This window comes from Rattus rattus, chromosome 1 (assembly GCF_011064425.1).
Source record: "Rattus rattus isolate New Zealand chromosome 1, Rrattus_CSIRO_v1, whole genome shotgun sequence".
NCBI classification, from domain to species: domain Eukaryota; kingdom Metazoa; phylum Chordata; class Mammalia; order Rodentia; family Muridae; genus Rattus; species Rattus rattus.
The window spans coordinates 126,913,439-126,934,016 of NC_046154.1; positions in this window are offsets into that span (position 1 = coordinate 126,913,439).

Genomic DNA, 20,578 nt, shown 5'->3' on the forward strand with positions numbered 1-20,578 from the left:
ATTTGAAAAAAATGAGTAAGAAACAGGATACACACAACTCACACAATAGCAACACAGGAAAGAGAAGCTACTTAGGAGCAGTGAGGTAGAGGAAGGTAATGCAGTCTGTATGGTATGTGTGTCAGTTTTACCACTTTCAGAGAGACAGGATACAGAGAGAATAAGCAAGACATAGGTGAAGAGAGAATGATTCAGAGAATGATTCAGAGAATGAGGAGGAGGAAGAACATATTACTAAAGTTGGTATAAGGCAAGGCAGAACATTCAATCAGAAGCCAAGAGAAGCTGAATTCAGTCAGTTTATAAGATTAGATTGTTTAGATGCTAGAATCTTCCAAACCTATGCCTATGGATAGAACAGAGGAGATGCTCTGGGCACAGTCAAAGCCATATATTCACACAGCGTAGGTTAATCTCTAATATCATCATGTCACCTAAGAAAATATAGGTGACATTTACAAGCTGTGATGTGTATGAAATGTTACTAGCTGCATGATGCCATTACCATAGGGATGTAAGAATGGCACACATGATTTGTCAGTAAGCAACAACTCTCTAATTGGCCTACTTCACTTAATAACGTCTGACACAGTAAAACTAGCCAACCATCTGAAGATAATGAAGGCTTGACTGCTGGAGGAGAGCTTACAGCTGCCACTTTACTAAATCAGCACTTTACTAGCTACATTCTAAATACATGGTTTGACATTCATAGATACATTTAGTCCATACCTGACATCAAAGAAACTTCATTTTCCAACAGACAGAAGGCATCACAGTAAATCACGACCAATCAGAATGCAGAATTGTAGATCTTAGTCCCAAATAATGCATCTCCAAGGTAACTCCTACCACTAAGGCTCAAGAAATACTCTACAAGACTCATGTAAGAACATAAGTGCCAGCAGAACGTGAGTGTAGTTATGAAACTGTGTCTCCTAGAAATCTCAGAGAAATGACATCATGCTGTCTGACCAACATGGATGCACAAAACTGACATGCAGAAAGATGACAGCAATTGAACTATTATGTGGCAAGGAGAACATTCAAGAGGCCTCAAGGGGAAAAAACAAACACCTACAGGCAACTAAGGAATTCTGAGAGCAGGAGATAAATCATGCCCCGAGAAGAGCATACCCATTGGTTATACAATACAAAAGGTCCAGCCTTGAAAACATACATACAAGTAGCATTACATGGTCTAAAATTTGTATTTATACATTTAGAAAGACAGAGAGAGAGAGAGAGAGAGAGAGAGAGAGAGAGAGACAGAGACAGAGACAGAGACAGAGACAGAGACAGAGACAGAGACAGAGACAGAGTGAGAGAGAGATCATGAATTTTAAAGAGATTGGAACAAAGGTTGTAATTATACTGTATTCTCATACAAATAAAACACATATAAATATTTAAAAATAATAAAACGAAAATAAACCTTTATTGGTATAAAAATGTTCAAGTTGTATAGACTTTTCATTTAATATTGTCTTGTAATTTTTATTATATCTTTTTTATAGTAAAATTGAAACAACATCAAATAAGTAGGGAAAAGTTGGTTAAAAAGCATTTTATCACTCAAAGAAAAAGAAGGAAATAATAACATTTCAATGCTTCAATGCTAGGTGCAGGGTGCTAGAACATAGATAAAATTTTACAGCTCACTGGCCTTGTTGCACTGAGTTGGAGTATTTAAGTTGCCTTATCCTGGGCTTCTGTACTTATTTGGAAAGCAAAGGCTTTTGACTCATTAGTATAGCCTAGCCTTTTATATTCATGGCCTATTACATGTTGTTTACATACAACTTCATGTGTTGCGTGTCAGTTAAATTCTTTAATCTCCAAGCAAGAGATTGTGCTATATGGAGCCACTCATCTTTACTCTCAGATGTTCCGCAGTGCCCCTGTGGCCTTATCTACGGTTTTATTTAGCTTCGTTTGCAGGGCGTGCAGCTTTGTTTCTTTTTCTTTTTTTTCATATGGTATTTTTGTAAGGTTTTGTCAAGTCTTAACAGACCTCATTCTTTGCTACTTTCTCATGTCGAAAATCCCACGACCCCAGGATGCTTGAGACATAAATTCTCATAAGGGCTTCTGAGGTCTTCAGCCACATGAGCCAAGGAGGAAAAAATTAGTTTAAGGCAGGAAAAAATAATCTTATTATTTTTGTAAAAATATAGATTACGTATAATGTATATGTGTGGTTCTCTATGGCATTAAAATTTTATGAGGTGGAAGCCAGTAGAAGAACAATGTCTCCAAATTTTCCGTAGGGGACTTTGTGAAGCAACAAGGGCATAAACTTAGGCAAGAAGAATTCGAGGTTAATTTTAGTTCTAAGCTACTAGGAGTTTATTTTTTCATCCAATTAATATTAGATACACCATGATATATGCTTTGGAATGTACCCAATTCACCTTAATTTTACAATCTATTGTAGAGCATCCCATTTCCTACCTAATACTCAATTTTCACATTAGATTTTAGATACAGGATCCTACTACAACTCTGAAACCTTATAAAGATCTCTAAGTGGTTCAACAATCAGGCTCAGTTTATGGAATTCCTACTCTAATTTTGACTTCCATGACTCTATTCCTACATTTCAATGGATCTTGCAAAAAGGAAAATATTGTAAATGACAGTAGTAGAAAAAACAAAAATTGATTACACTCTTTTTCCTAATCAGTTTGATGTTCATCTTACTTTTAGCTAATAACAGATGGCATGATTTCCTCATAAACATTTTTGTGAACAGCTTATTGAAAGTATATATACTATCCATATTACACAAATTCATTTTCCCTACTATATTCATGCTCTCCTCACACAATTCCACAATGTAGTTAGTGATACCATCCATATTTTTGAATTAAGTAAGTGAAATAGTTTCTTAAGAAGCTTTCTTACACACAACAGCTATCAGTACCTGAAGTGAGTTATTTCACTACTATGGTAAAGCTTTCTGTAATGATTGCAACTAACATATATTTAAAAACGAGTAATAATTCATGTTGGAAATTTCACGAATCAAAGCTACTCTATTGACTTTTTGGTGCTCTGTGGCAGTATATCCTGCATATGGAAATATTTCCATTGTGAGGAGATGAATCATTTTTGGTTTATAAGGGTTTTCTTAGAGGGAAAAAATTCAATAATGTTGAAGTTACAATCAAAATTGTTTAAAAAACTTCAGATGCAAATGGGAATATTTAAGTGAATAATATGCATTATATATTGGGTGATGTTTTTCAAGAAAATTGGCATAGCATGGTAGATTTCATTTTAAGAGATTCACAAAAATATACTAACAGAATCAAGATTATTACATTTAATGATATATGATAAAATATGTGCTGCTCCTATTCAGGTAAAATTTAATCATATATATATATATATATATATATATATATACACACACACACACACACACACACACACACACACACACACACACACACATATATAACTGTATTTGTTAATTAGAATAATCAACCATCAAGTCTAGGGATTTTTATAGAGGATTTGGTTCACCATTGTTCTATTAATTGGAAACTAACTTTTTCAAAGTTTAAAAGGAAAAGAAAAACCATAGGCATTTTGATTCTTCTTTGAAAATGGGATCTATAAAATCAGAGGTTGGCATTCAATAAAGAACAAAAACTCCTTGGCCTGGTTTTCCTAGCATAGGTTTCTGAATTTGGTGAAAGGTTAAAATTGATAATCATCTAATAAGCATAACAATAAGTGCCATGGAATCTCAAAGCCTGCTGGTTTTCTAATTCTGAGTAGCAAATAGAATCAGAAATAAAAAAAAAATCACATCCAAATGTATTTATTTTTCACTAACACCAGCAACATCCTTTGTAAAGATTGTTATAATTTATAAACACATTTTCTTTGCACAATTCCTTTAAGGTACAAATTCTGGTAGTTAATATTATCTGTCCTTCTACTATTGTCCCTGGAGAGATAGGCATATCTACTGTGATACAGAAACTCAGCCTAGAATTGGAAGGGGCCAGAAGAGTCTTCACCATCCTCTTTCCTAAAGCCTTATCTTCAAATTATATCTCATTGAATTTAGCCAGCATTTCCTAAATACTTGTGGATTATTCTAAAGCAATGACCAAGTATCCCACTTCCTTTAAGGCACAGCCATTAATACTACTTTTAGTTAAAGTTGCCATCCAGAAATCCTTTCTCATGTTAAAGTAAAGCCTTTTTAAATTTGTTTCTGTTTTATCCCTTGTTCTAATTATAAGGGCCAACCTGTGTGTCTTGCTTATTAGCAGTGTTCATATAAATAGAGTCAGTGACTATAGGAAGAATTTTGGTGCTCAATTTAGGAAAGGTGTAAAACGACAGATGCCCAAGTTTTCTGTTTGTTCCTTTTGTTTTGTTTTGTTTTTCCTTTTTCTGTTTTTCTTATTTTTCCCTTTTTTAAACTTTATTTTTCTTGGATATTCTATGAATTTACATTTTAAATGTTATCTCCTTCTCACCTCCCCCAAACCCTCTCCCCCACAATCCCTGTGCTTCTGTGAGGATGCTCCCCAACCCATCCACCCACTGCCTCCCACCTCCCTGCCCTGACATTCCCCTACATGAAGGCATCAAGTCTTCACAGGACCAAGGATCTCTCTTCCCAATGATGCATGACAAGACCATCCTCTGCTATATATGCGACTAGAGCCATGGGTCGCTCTCTATGTGTACTTTGGTTGGTGGTTTAGTCCTTGGGCGCTCTGTGGGGAGGGTCTGGTTGGTTGATACTGTTGTTCTTCCTATAGAGTTGTGAACCCCTTCAGCTGCTTCAGTCCTTTATCTCCTCCATTGGGGACCCTGTTCTTGGTCCAATGGTTGGCTGTGAGCATCCGACTCTGTATTTGTCAAGCTTTGGCAAAGCCTCTCAGGAGACAGCTATATCAAGCTCCTGTCAGCATGTACTTCTTGGCATCTCCAACAGTAACAGTGTTTGGGTTTGGTGACTGTCTGTGCGATGGATCCCCAGGTGTGTCAGTCTCTAGTACTACTCTGCTTCCCAGGTCAACTCCTGACAAAATTTACAAAGCAAAATAACTCCCATGCCAAAAAGAAGCAGAAAGGATCATCTATCCTCTCTGATTATGGAAATCTCTGTCCTTTTCACAACTGTTTTCTCACGTTCTTTTTTTCCTCAGTCTTAAGAATAGAGTCTTGCTTCTGCTTGGACCGACGTGCCTCATTGCTTACCTTATTTACTCTTCCATTAAAGTCCTATTCCTTTTCATCTATTAGGAGTTTGAGCAATTCTAAGAATTGTGTCCTTCAGTTTGCCATTGCACAGGCAGTCTCTGGACTCTTCCATTTCACAGAAAACAAAAGAGATCAGCAGCCTGCATGCTAGTTGTTAAGGTGGTCTTTATCTGTTGTAGAGAAGGATGTGAGGTCATCCAGAGACTGATCCACCTGCAGATCCATCCCATATGCAGTCATCACACCAGTCTCTATTGCTATGCCAAAAAGTGCTGGCTGACAGGAGCCAGACATGGATGTCTCCTCAGAGGCTTTGCCACAGTGCTACTGATAAAGATGAGGAGGGTTACAGCTCACCATTAGACTGGACAAGGGGACTTCAACGGAGGAGTTAGAGAAAACAGTGAAGGAGCTGAAGGGGAAGAAAAACAATATCAACCAACCAGACTCCACCAGAACTCCCAGGGACTAAACCACCAACCAATGAGTACATATGGAGGGACTCATGACTCTAACCACTTATGTTAGCAGAGGATGACATTGTCCAGGATCAGTAGGAGTAAAAGCCTTTGGTCCTGTGAAGGTTTATTTTCCAAAGTAGGGTAATGCCATTGAGGTGGATGTAGGCAGGTGGGAGATGGAGCATCCTCATAGAAGTAAGTGGAGGAGGTTTGGGAGAGGAGGAAACATAAAATATCAAAAAAAAATTTAAAAATGAAAAGAAAAGGATGTATGATTTGATATTCTCTTTCTCACTTCACACTCTTACCTTAGAATCTATCTCAATCAACTTTAATTCCCATCACTCCATGATGTACTCCTCTCAAGATCAACAAAGATATGTGGCTTCCAAACATGCTTCCAATTTCTTTTTTGTATGCTCCCAGAATACGACTTTGTCATACCCTTTCTTTTTTGGCACACTCTCTTGCATTTCTTTTTTCTCTTCATGCTCTATTTTAAAACTTACATATCTCCCTCAAGGAAATTACTTCTAAGTATGCTCCAAAACCTGGAATATGCATATGCATGCAATGGTGAATTCTGTCTCCTCCTAGATGTCTACTCTCCACCTGCAACTTGATCTTCCTCCAGTGTTCTTCAGTTCTAAACCTAGTCTATATAATTATATGTTACTGTCATTTATCCAACTCTCAGACTTGGTGTGCAGCAATTACTTGGACTATTCTTTTGCTCATAAAACCTTGCCACTTCACATCTACCATTATTAGATATGGTTGCCTCTTTATGTAAAGTTAAATCTAGCCTGTCAACCTTCTACCACTTACACTAAAGTTTTCTTTGTCACTCTCATTATTTTCTTTGTTTAAAATGGCTGTAATAAATTGTGCATAACCAAATCTTCTACAACCTCGTTTGCTTCCACAATACATTTATAACATGCTAACAAGCTAAGAAGGATATTTATTTTTACTTTATATATAAGAATTTGCTACAAATAGATATTGCACATTGATTGATTTTATACTGTATCAATGAACATAATATTTGAAATACAAATATATGCAAAATTACAACTAAAGATTGAAATTTTCTGGTAGAATATGTATGTCTCTAAAATTGGGTATCTTCTTGTTTATGTTCACTGCAGAATTTGCTCCTAGGGCAATAGATAAAATGCTTAATGCACAAGAAAGACCTGGTGAATACAACTTCTAAAAGATTGTTACTAGGCAGGAAATGAAAGCATGGCCACTTGGGAGACAGATAAAAGGCCAGGATTTTCACCTTTGTCAGCAATCGCTCCACTCTCTTCCCAGATTCTTTCTCCCCGAGCCTCAGTCCCAGAGCATCACTTCCTCCTTCTGTTTGCCTTCTTTGTGTTCTTTCTCTTACTTGGTTAGTGTTCTGTCTCTGCTTTAATTAAGTTTTCACTCCATATGCTTCATGTCTCAGAGGAGAAAATTTGTTTATAATGTTCATTAGCAGGATAGGCCCCAGGGAGAGTGTCAATGTGTCCTGTTAACTGATTTGTTGAGTAGAATACTTGCTAGGCAATTCTTCAAATGCCTTGTATTACCAGTCACCGTCTGTTTTCTACATGAGATTGTTTTGAACTTCCACACAATCATTCTCTCTTTTCTGGCCAGTCAGTATGTCAAAGACCTCTTCAATAGAGTATACCTCTGGACAGCAAGATGGCCTAGCAAGTAAACACATTGTTACCAGGCCTGATGTTGATCCCTGGGACCCACACAGTAGAGAAAGAGAACTACTTTCAATACATTGTTCCCACATGCTAAACCCATACGTGCATGCATGCACATGCATAAATACACACAAATACACACACATACAAATATACACACATATACACATGAACTCACGCAGAAATGCACACACATATACACAGAAACATATGCAACCACACAAACATACATACACAGATACACACACCAAAACTGCCCACACATAAGCACAAACACAAAAACACACAAAAACTAAAAATAATGCCTTGAGAGAACACTTAATGATGGAGAGCACTACCAAATCTCCCAGAAAGGCTATGTTGATTTTTAGTACCTATACAGCACTTGATAACCATCTATAATTTTAACTTTGGGAATCTGATGCCCTCTTGAGAAGGATTCTAAGGGCTCCAGACATTCACATAATGTGCAGACACATCTGCAGGCAAAATACACATTAAAACAAAAACAATTAAAATAAAATGACTTTAATGCCACAAATATTCAAGTAAAGAAATGCCCATATTTGTCACTTAATTCTTCAGTTTTTTATGTCCTGCTAAGTCAAAAGAATATTTATATTAAATTTCATTTTTTAAAACATATTTTCCCAGCTTCTCATAACTATGACCTTTGTCTACATTTTACCATTTCTTTAGGTACCACATTAAAGAGACTCTCTGAACATTTGATATTGACTATCAAATGCTCAGCCCTGAAAACCTACAGATGAGTAAGATATCATATATATATATACATATATATATATCATATACATATATATCATATACATATATCATATATATGTATATGTTATATATATATGATGTGTGTGTGTGTAAGAATGGATATATATGATTGTTTAAAATGGAAAGGAGAAATAATGAAACTATTTTGTGATCTAAAAACATAAAAAATGAAAAGCTTTTTTGGAATAGATAAACTATATGTATACTGGCTTCTTTTCAGCTACATAATGATAAAAGCATCTTCTACTCTTCATAAATATGTTATTGAGTGAGCTAATCTAAGTTATTAGTCTAGGAAATCATTTTGACTATAAATCACAGAGATTTGGACAGTTTAAAGTTATAGATCATAGTTAGTGGTTTAAAAATTAGGTGGTTGAGAATAAAACAATCTTCTGTTTCCTAGGCAACTAAATTGAATTTCCAGAAATCATATAGAACTACATAATGGTTACTGCTGATGTTACCAGCTGTGACTCTCTTTATAAAATGCATTAAAATATTTCCTTCATTTCTTTAAATTTTATTCAGAATTCAACTTATAAAATTGTCTTGATTACTCTAGACAAATGGTATACATTTTTAGTGATTGTTCAAGAAAACATGATACTGACAATAAGGACATTAAAAATATCATCTCATATAGAAAAATATGATAACTACTTTTCTTGCTACTTGAAAAACTAGGAAAGAAGTTTATTTAGCTCATCCATGGTATGTTTATGAAGATAAAATTTTTGTAAAACTCTCAAGATATAACTAGAATAAGTACTATTGAGTACATATATAAAAACTAATGAGTAAGAAAATAAACAGGATGTGAAAACTAGAATAAAGGCATTGGAAAGATGGTAAAACGGGGCATTTCGATGTTTAAGTTCAGCTTAAATGGTATTTTCCATATCTTGACCATATCCATCAACTATTTTTTTCTTACTATTTCCTCTTGTCTTGTACAGCTAAATTGCATGTCATTCAATAGTATATTTATATAGTTACACCCATATCTTAAGTTTAGTAAAACATATCACAGTTTCATATCACAACAGCTAGAAATGATTTCCTTTTATATTTCTACAAAGATCAGAACTTATACTCAACACAATTTCGCTCTGGGTTTGCTGAAGTATGCCTCAACGTTCTATACTCTTAATTTTTACAGGTACATCACATTATCTCTTATCTAAAAATGCCCTTCAACTATTTTGCACAGGTTTTGTTCATCTTTACATGAGTAGCTAGAAAAAATTATTTCAGGAAAGCTCTTCCTCAGAAAGGTTAGGTATCCTTTCAGTGCTTCTAATTGCAAGGCATTTTACACAGTTTCTATTAGAAATGTTTTTATACTTATCTATGTTGCAGATTATCTTGCATATTGTCTGGTACATTCCTTGTGGTATATTCATAAGTTGTCATGGCATATACTTAATTTAGTAGTCAACCAATGATAAATCCATTTTTGTAAGTCAAGTCTTCCTCAGATTCCATTATTTAACACTGTATTAATATGTCCAGAATTATAGTAGTTGTAACACTTTTTATTTTTCTAGGGAGAGCTAATATGTATATCTACTACCTAAATAATTATACTACAATATAAAATAGTGTAAGAGCCATAATTCAGGCTATTATTTAAATTTGGCATTGATGTAACAGAAAGCATGCTTCCTATCAGAATATATAAGAAATAAGTAAAATATTTTTTATTCTTTAACATACATGTATATGTAATTATTTCATTATTACCTGTTTTAGTTAGAGTTTTACTGCTGTGAACAGACACCATGACCAAAAGAACTATTACAAAGGAAAATTGGGGCTGGCTTACAGGTTCAGAGGTTCAGTCCATTATCATCAAGTAGAGGGCATGACAGTATCCAGGCAGGCATGGTGCAGGAGAAAGTATGAATTCTACATCTTTATCTGATTGCCACTGGGAGAAGACTGGCTTCTAGGCAGCTAAGATGAGGGTCTTAAAGTCCACATTCACAATGACAAACTTCCTCCAACATGGATGCTCCAACAAGGCCAAACCTATAAATAGTGCCACTCTTTAGCCAAAGCATATTTAAACTACCCCAGTTCACTCATTGTTTTCTTGTATATTTTGTGAGTAAAATATTTATCTTACCTTGTTTTATTCTTACAGAAAACTTATGACCTGGTAATTGCCCAGTGTTTACTACCAACCCTTTCTTACCACTCATTAAACAACAATGACAAAAGCAACTTGAACTTACATGCTTTACATTGATAGCAAATTTTCAAGTTGAGAAAGCTAGACCTTTGATACAAAATTCAATGAATCAAGATGAATCCATGTTCAAATGAAAGCATGCCTGTGATATTGAGATGTAGGAACATTATATGTGGCCCATGGGAGGAAAAACTGTAATTGGAAACATTTGGGCCTTTGCGTTAGTCTCTTCAAAAAGGATCTTCTGAAGGCCCTGTGTTATTTTAAGTCCACAGCACCTATTCGCTCTGGTGTAGCTGATTGAAGTTCTCACAATGCTGCTCACATAACATATAAGTTAAATGAGAGATAAACTTATTGTAAAAAGAAGCACTGGTTTTCAACAAAACTTCATGTCTTTCCTTTACGTGAAGAGACAAATAATTTACTCCTGGATTTACCATAGAGAAGCATGTGCCTTTTTATATACTGATTATCTAGTTATCAATAATTTTATGCTTCGGGACCAGAGTTTTTTAGCTACAGATAAATTAGGATCATTACTGTTACACAGTCTCAGGAGCTAGAGAAGATGAAGATATTTAAACAAAATTTGATCAGTACAGAGATCTTGGAAAAGCTGTCAAATAAATATTCAATATGAATACTGTGTTTAGCATTCTAATTGTAAAGGTAGCTTTTGTAGGGAGATGATTTGTCTCTAATGTAGTTTTTATCTATTACTTCATTGTTTTTATTTATATTTGCTAAATAATATTTAAAGTTGAATAAAATCATAATTATTGAATATAGTCTGACCACAAACATATTTATGGACTGCTGTAATCTTGAGGAATTGTTAGCTTCAGATGAAGAAAATAGATCTGAGGCCCTGTTATTTCAATGCATACAACAAAAAAGAGAACCTATGATCATACTGCATCTTTGGTATATAAAATTCTGGGAGAAATAAGACCTTCAATAGCTAGAGATTACCCTATGAATATGAAATATGTATTATTTATTTATTCCATATTTATTATTTTTATTTTATCTTAAAGCAAAACATTTGATTTCTAAGAAATCAGTATAATAGCAATAGTGCCCTAAGTATCAATAGGCTTATTTCTTATATTCTGACTTCTATCAAATCAGCAACTTAGCAATATATAATGTAGAACCAGAAACTGTTGTTTTGACATATTAACACACTCTAGGTGGTTTGATGTATTTTAGGTCTTACTGTAAGGTGTGTATTTTGAAATGGAAATTTCCTGTCTTACTGATTTCAGCTACTTATTTTTCACCATTTCTTGCCTTCTGCTCCTCTTGGATATGATTACTTGTTTTTGTTTTAGAGCTTTTAGGTGCACTGTTAAGTTGATAGTAGGAGTTATTACCTTATTTTTAAATGTAGGGAACTAAGACTGTGAACTTCACTCTTAGCTCCTTTTTCAATGTGCCCTATAAGTTTGGGTATGCTGTTTTTCTATTCATTTTCATTAAATTCTAGAAATTTTTTTGCTATCTTTCATTATTTCTACTTGATCCAACTATTTTTTTCAGTAAAGAGTTGATCGATTCTTGTAAGTTCTTAGGCTTACTCTTGTTTTCATTGTTGTTATCTAGCTTTAATCCGTGTTGGTCTGATAGGATACAGGGAGTTCTTTCAATTTGCCTGTATCTGCTGAGATTTGTATTGTATTTAACTATGTGATCAATTTTGGAGAACGTTCCATGAGATACAGGAAGAAGGTATATATTTTTTGGTAGTTGGGTGAACTGTTTTGTAAATATGTTACATCTATTTGGTTTGTTATGTCAATTAGCTATCTCATTTCTCTGTTTAGTGTTGGTCTGGATAACCTATCCATTGGTGAGAATAGGATATTAATATCTTCCACTATCAATGAGGGAGGGTCAATATATGATGTAAGCTGTAGTAGTGTTTCTATTACAAACTTTGGTGTCCTTGTATTTGGGGCATAGATGTTAAAATTGAAATCTGTTCTTGGTGCATTTTTCTTTTGATGAGTATGAGGTGTCTTTAGACATATCTTTCTATTGATTTTAATTTTAAGTCTATTTCATCAAATATTAAAATGACTACACCAACTTACTTATTAGTTCAACTTGATTGAAGTATCTATTCCCAACCATTCAACTTAAGGTAATGTTTATCCTTGATGTTGAGTTGTGTTTCTTGGATGCAGCAGGAGGATAGATCACAATTTTCACAACCACAGTGTTTGTTAATTCCTGTTATATTATTGTTGTTGTTGGTGGTGGTGGTGGTGGTGTTGTGTGTGTGTGTGTGTGTGTGTGTGTGTGTGTGTGTTTTCTTTTGATTTAATTGGCCTGAGCTTATTGATTTCCTGAGTTTTATTGTTTGCTTACTTATTAATTAACTCATTTATTTATTGTGTCTTAAATATAGCAACAAGACAAAGTAGATCAACAGGATATGACTGTAAAGAAAGAAAAGTTAAAGCATTTCCCATAACTTAGGAGACAGAGACAGGAGGATCTCTGCATTTGAAGGAGGCATGACCTACACAGCAAGTTCCAGAACTACCAGGGGGTACACAGAGAAACCCTGTTTTAAAAACAACCCCAAAAATTTAAACTATTCTTTACAGATGATATGATAGTGTACATAAGGTACCCATCCTAATAACTCCACCAGGGAACTCAAATAGCTTATAAACACTTCCAGCAATATATCTGGATATAAGAATAACTCAAAAAAATTACTAGTCCTGTATATGAATGATAAACATATTGAGAAAGAAATAAAGAAAATAATACCTTCCATAATAGTCTCAGGTGATAGAACATATTTTGAGTAAATCTACATAAGTGGGTTAAATATTTGTATGATAAAGTCTTCAAGTCTTTAAAGAAAGACATTAAAGAGGATGTTAGAAGAAGGAAAGATCTCCCATGCTCATGGATTGGTAAAATTAACACAGGGAAAATGGCAATCCTACCAAAAGAATCTCCAATTTCAATGCAATCCCAATCAAAGTCCAAACAGAATTCTTTACAGACCTCAAAAAATCAATTCTCAACTTCAAATGGAAAAAAAAATAACAAAAACATCCAGGATACCTACATCCAACCATTGGACTGAGCCTACAGACCCCTATGGAAGTGTTAGGGGAAAGACTGAAGGAAATGATAGGGATTGCAACCCCTTAGAAAGAACAATGAAATCAACAAACCAGACCCCTCAGAGATCCCAGGGTCGAAGTCACCAACCAAAGAACATACACGGGCTGGTCCATGGCCCCAGCTACATATGTTGCAGAGGAGTGCCTTGTTTGGCCTCAGTGGGACATAGGCTTAGAGGAGGCTTGATGCTACAGAGAAGGAGTTGCTAGAGGGGTGAGGTGGGAGTGGGTAGGAGGATGGAAGCACACCCACTTAGAGGCAAAGGGAAGAGGGGATGGAGTGGAGGACTTATGGAGGAGAGACTAGGAATAGGGACAGCACTTGAAATGTAAATTAAAAATATTATAAAAAGGGGAAATACAGAATAGTTAGATAAATTAGATAAATTAAGATAAATAGATAAATTAAAACCTCTGGCTGTCTCAAGGCTACCATTTTCAGATTGTACTACAGAGCCATAGTAATGAAAACCACATGATCTTGGCATGAAAAAAGACATGTTGATCAATAAAATTAACTGAGGTCCCAGACAAATATCTACCCACTATTGACACCTAATTTTTGATAAAGAAGCAGAAATGCAAATGTGAGGAAAGACAAGTGGTAATGGTCTAACTGAATGTCTGAATGTAGAATAATGCAAGTTGATCCATACTGACACTTTTAAAATCTCAAGACTAAATTGATCAAAAAGGCCAACATAAAACCAGATATGCTGAATATGATCAATGAGAAAGTGTGGAATAGCATTGAAAATATTGTCACTGGACACAGCTTTCTGAATGAAACACCGTTTGCATAGGCACTAAGATCTACAATTAATAAATGGGTCTACATAAAGGCAAGAAACTTATATAATGGAAAAGACACTGTGTAGAGGAATTTTAAGCCAGCAATATGGCTGCTCTGATAAGAGATCAGATCCAAACAGTTTCTAGGCTTAACTTGATCCATACAAACTGCATACACACTATGGTTTATGATATGATCTGGCTTGAATACAAACACACCTTTCGTGCAGATTTCAATCCTTAAGAATGAATGTAAGTGTAGTCTAGAATGAAGCAGCAATCTTTGAAAGTGACATCTAATTCAGGGCAGATAAAGTGACTAATCAGAGAAAGATCTGACAGAATGAATCAGAGGTAGGATATGCCAAACTCACACACTAACAGCAAAAGAAAGATGAACTATTTAAGAGCAGTGAGAAAAAGTAGTGAGTAGGCGTATAGCACTTTTACAGGGGACAATTTTAGCTAGAAAGGTTGCAAAAGAATAAACTAGATACAGGTGAAGAGACAACAGACCAGAGTATGAGAAGGAGCCAGAACTGGAATATATTGCCAAATTAGATTTCTAATTAAAATAAGGTACATATCTAAAGCATTTTGAGACTTCATCTTACACTTGCCAGCATGGCTAACATGAACAATATAAGTACCAGTGTATGAGGCAATGATTAGATCAAGAGGAGCAAACCTTCAATGGTAGGGGGAGAGTAAAGTCCTATAAACCCTATGGAAATCAATGTGGTAGTATATTTTTCAAGTTGGGAAACAATCTATCACATGATCCATCTCTAACACTGTTGTACACATACTCAAAAGATTTTTCCTATCGTACCACACGGAAATTCCTCAATCATGGTCATTATGAATTTCTTCATAATATCCAGAAAATGGTAACAACATTAATGTTCCTCAACAGAAAAAATGATAAAAAAAATTTGAGGGACATTTACAGAATGGAATATTACTCAGGTATTAAAAACAAAGGCACCATGAATTTTGTCGGCAAATGAATGAAACTAGAAAAAAAATCACATTGAATGAGGTAACCTAAACCCAGAAAAATAAATATAGTATGTATTCACTTATGAATGGATATTAGCTATAAATAATAACCAAGATACAACCCAGAGACCCAGACATGATAGGTATTGTGGAGTGTTCAAATGGGTAAGCATAGATGTCTCTAGAAAGAGGAGTAGAATGGATCCTATGGGCAGCCTGATGGCAGGTGGGAAAGATGCAAGGTTCAGGTAGTAGGAGACATAGGTAGGGTGAAGAAAACACAGCTGGAATTGGGGTGGTATTTGGGGGGTTGATGTAGTCTCAATCTCAATGCAATGTAAAATTTCTGGAATCTATGAAGGAGATCCTAATGAATATTCTTTTTATTGGGAGATATGGAGGCTCTTATTGTTGGGCAACTGGCAGAACTGAGTTGCACTCATTTGAGTTGTTGGCCAAGAAGGTTCCATGGAAATTTCCAAACAACCCAGGCTATTGCAAAGAGAAAGGGTTGTTCTCTGTTAAGTGACAGCATGATCCCAATATTGAGGACAACACATACATATCTCACTGAACATGAAGTCAAGCTGGTGCCTACATGGGCCTCTATCCTACATTCCTTTCTCTTTGGTGCAGAAAAGCATTACACAAGCTACTGGAAAAGTAGTATTGAAACCAACACAACCCTAAAACCTTTCACCTACAATCTGATCTGCCTGAAAAATAATTCTAGGTCAACAGTGACACATCCCTTCTGCGAATACTCAGTCAGAACTTAGATTAAGACTAAGTGCATAAAAAGGGACCCATACCTGACACTTCTTGCATAACCAAACCTAGAGCCTTAGATAGCCCAAAGATATAGAAGGAAATCAAATATTGCTTGTCAAAACAACAGCAACAACAATGACAACAAATACTCCTTATGATATTCTGCTATACTCACAGAGCAATGCCTTCTCCTTTTATAATCAGCATGCTTTCTTCTGCAGCAGAGAGGAACAGATGCAAACACTCAGAATCAGACATTAGGCAGAGACAGACTCTAAATGGGAGGTTTCCAGCAAATTCTTCCCTTCAGAGCTCAGGGAAACCAGTAGAAGAAGAGGCAGAAAGATGGTAAGAGCCAGAAGGGTGAAGAACACCAGACAAACAAAGCTCTCTCAATTAACTAAACAAGATACAGATGAGCTTACAGAGACTGAAACTGCATACACAGGACCTAGAGGGGTCTGCCTCAAGACCTATGTTTTTATATTACATATTAAGTTGGTATTTTCATAAGACCCCTATGTGTACAAGTAAGTGGGGTCACTGACTCTTGTGCTGGTTTTATGGATCCCTTATCTACCATTAGGTTGTTGTGTCCAAATTCAGTATGATACTCTCTTTACTTTATCATAATATATTTTATTTTTTTCATGTTTGGTTTTTATGCCTTAGAACTAGTTATTTTATGAGATACAGAAAGAGTGGATTGTAGGGTAGGGGAGGTGAGTAAGAACTAGAAGTAAAAGATGGAAAACAATAATCAGGATATAATAAGATATAAGAATGTCAGTTCCACTGAAATTTAAAAATTTGGGAAAACTCAGTGATTAGTGAATTAAATCTAGAATACCTATGTGTCTAAAATGATCTATGTAGTAGCATATACTCTGTACTATAGCTCTCCCGTCAGTACTAAAAATGATTCATTAATGGGGTACAATATGGCTCCTCTGTCTGCATTGAATGAACTCCAAAAGTAATAATTGGTAGATATTTTTGATTGAGTCTTAGAACAGAACTTTTGGACAAACTCAGAAAACAAGCAATGACAGTTACCACATTGTGGCTATTGACTTGCTAGATAGAGGTCAATTTATTTTGTCTGGATAGAAAACTGCTTGATCATTGCAATGAATGCATAAGTAGGTAGGTTTCTCTATAAGAAACTTGTTTTATTCTGTCACAGTTTACTTAAATATGGAAATGTTAAAGACAAAGAAGTAGTTGTGCCATTGCAGGTTTTGAAGGTCATGAATTCACAAATACTTTGAACTTTTTAATATGCAATCACATGAAATAAACTTTATTCCTCACATAGTACAACTTTAAAATTGATCTACCTAAGTACTTCTGAATTCTGCAATGTTCTTTTTAATGCGTTGACACTGATTGGGGTGAGATAAGGGACAAACAATTCAGAAGATGTCAAATGAAACTTGGGACATTTTTTAGCCTCTAAGGTCCAGTAATCAATGATATCATTATGTTAATCTCCCTGGAAGACTGGCACAGCATGATACCCTTTAAATTCAAATATTATCATATCAAAACTAAATGAAGTGTGTGGTGCACAACACATTCATACATTAATACAGGAACAAATTTATATCTTAAGATATTTCATTCTACATACATATATACTGAGATCTCTCTATGTGAAAAATTAAGAAAAATATCTTGAAGACACAGAGTAATACTTTTTGATTGGAAATATGGCTTATTATCTAGTTAAGTGATTTACTACTTAACTAAATTAAACAATTACAATGAATTTAATATGGAAAATACTTAACAATTTGCAGCAAGATGAATACATATTTCCAGGATTGTCAGACTTTTCCCCCCAAAATTATAAGATTTGTAAATAAAAACTAAAACCATTCATCAGAAAAGAACCCAAAAGCTTATTATAGTTACAAAAAAAAAATTTCACAGATCGTATGAAGCCCAAGAGGAAGAAGAACAAAATGTGGATGCTTCACATTCCTTCTTAGAAGGAAGAACAAAATACTCACAGGAGAAATTACAGGGACAAAAAATGGAACAGGAACTGAAGAAAAGGTCATCCAGAATCTGCCCCACCTGGCGATACATCCCACATATAGCCACCAAACCCAGTCACTCTTGCTGATGCTAAGTGCTTGCTGGCAGGAAACAGATATGGGTGTCTCCTGAGAGGCTGTGCCAGAGCCCTACTGATACTGATGAGGATGCTTGCAGCTAACCATTGGACAGAACAAGGGGACCCCAAAGGAGAAGTTAAGAAAAGACTGGAGGAGCTTAAGGGGTTTGCAGCACCATAGGAAGAACAACAACTAACCAAACCCCACCAGAGCTCCCTGAGACTAAACCACCAACCACTGAATAGATAGGAGGGACCCATGACTCTAGTCACATATGTAGCAGAGGATGACATTGTACAGTATGAAGGAGGAACACCCCTTGGTCCTGTGAAGGCTCCTTTCCTCAATGTAGGTTAATGCATGGGCATTGAGGTTGCAGTGGTTTGGTGAGAGTGGGCGCGTCCTCACAGAAGAAGAGGTAGAAGGTATGGGAGAAGGGGGAAAGGGGTTATCATTTGAAAAGTAAGTACATAAAATATCCAAGAAAAAGAAATATATGTAAAGTTGTTCAGTCAAATATAGACTTCAAAACATGCAAAAAAAGAAAAACAAACTATAATAAATGTTTACAAAGATGAGGGAACCCTTAAAGTCCATCAGTCTAATGTAAAGCTGATGAAGTGACCTCACAGAAATGAAAAAGGTTAACAAGCTGAAGGGAAGGGCCCAAGAGAGGAAGCCTCAATCCCATTTGAAGTGAGGAGAAAGCAATCACAGGAAGGAGGAGGGAGGGACCTGGTTGGGAAAGGGGACAGGAAGAGGGGAACATGATCAGGTACTGTGTGAGAGTAACAAGACTGAAGCTGCGAGGTCCAGCAGAAAGAATGGAAACAGGCCACCATGGGAGGAAGGACTGAAGATAAACTCGGAAAGCCCTGATAAACTCGGAAAGCCCTTTGACACTGAGCTACCCACCAAACCTCCATACACAATCTGAAAGCCTTTCATAACACTTACTATATGCATATAAAAATATCTCTTCATAGTGGTGCTCAGACAGAAGCTCTCAAAATGATTCCCACACATATAGCAAGGCATTTCCCTGTGACCTTTACTTGGCGACAAGCACATCTCAATGTACCCTGCACTCATGCACCCACAGTCTTTCCATTCATTTGTTTTAAGACCAACTGACTCATTTCTCATCTGTGCTTGCCTCAGTCCACTGTGGAGACATTGTAAATATACTTTAATTTGATTATTTTATCCTTAGACATATCTCATCAGATATGACACAATTCTTCCTTGTCTAGCTTGTCCTACTATTCATTAAGGTTTATAAGAATGTAATTGAACCCAAGGCAAACACAGAAAAGCCTAACTCACATGAGAAATCATTGCTTTAGTTTAAGAAATCACTACATTAATTCTTAAATGTCTTTGAAGTTATATAAATGCTTTGCTATAATTATTTAGGGTCCCTTGTTACTTGACTTTTTATTAAAAGACAAAAATATTTCCATTGATTAAGGATATATATATATATATATATATATATGTGTGTGTGTGTGTGTGTGTGTGTGTGTGTGTGTGTGTGTGTGTAATATATATCTTACCAGGGCTTCTGTGCTGCTTTAAGAATTGTTTTGACAAAAGCTTTTCAATTTATTTCACTCTTTCTGAGATTTCTTTGTGTTTTCAGGTTTTTGTGAACTTTATTAGAATATGGTTACAGGATCACTAAACATGAGTTCTACAAAACTTATTAATTCCATAAAAATTTGTGGATATAAATTCTCTGACTCTTTTCATTACATGACATAACCTGTACTTTATTTGTGTTGTGATATTAATTGATCACATTGTGTACTTTCTTTCTATAGGGACTTGAAATTATCATCAAAAAATCTCCCACCCCATCTCAATCATTCTTTCCAAGTACTCTCAGTTGTTTTTCACCTCTTATTTGCCACACTCTTTTTCTCTCCTCTTACACCTTCACCCCTACGGCTTCTTTTCTTATAAACATTTGTTCCCTGAGTTAAAAATTTCCAATTATAAACATGTCTACTAGTTTCTCATTTCTGAGTCTGATTGAATCTGCAGTGGTAATTGGAATAATGGTAAATAATATCACCATAAGTTGGAAATTTCTGAATTCACTGTTTTAAGTACAACAGTGGACTCCATTAAAGAGCAGTTTCTTCATATAAAGATACATTCTATGAAAAGATAATCAGGGATTTAACATCTAATGTATAATCTGAGTGCAGCATGTCAGGAAGAACAGGTGACTCCAATAATACCTGCAAGCATTGTTAATAAAAACATTTCCTATATATAATTGTTTAAAATGGAAATTTTTTGTTCTGTTTATCCCTCAACTCTTTCTTTTTATCTTTCTTTT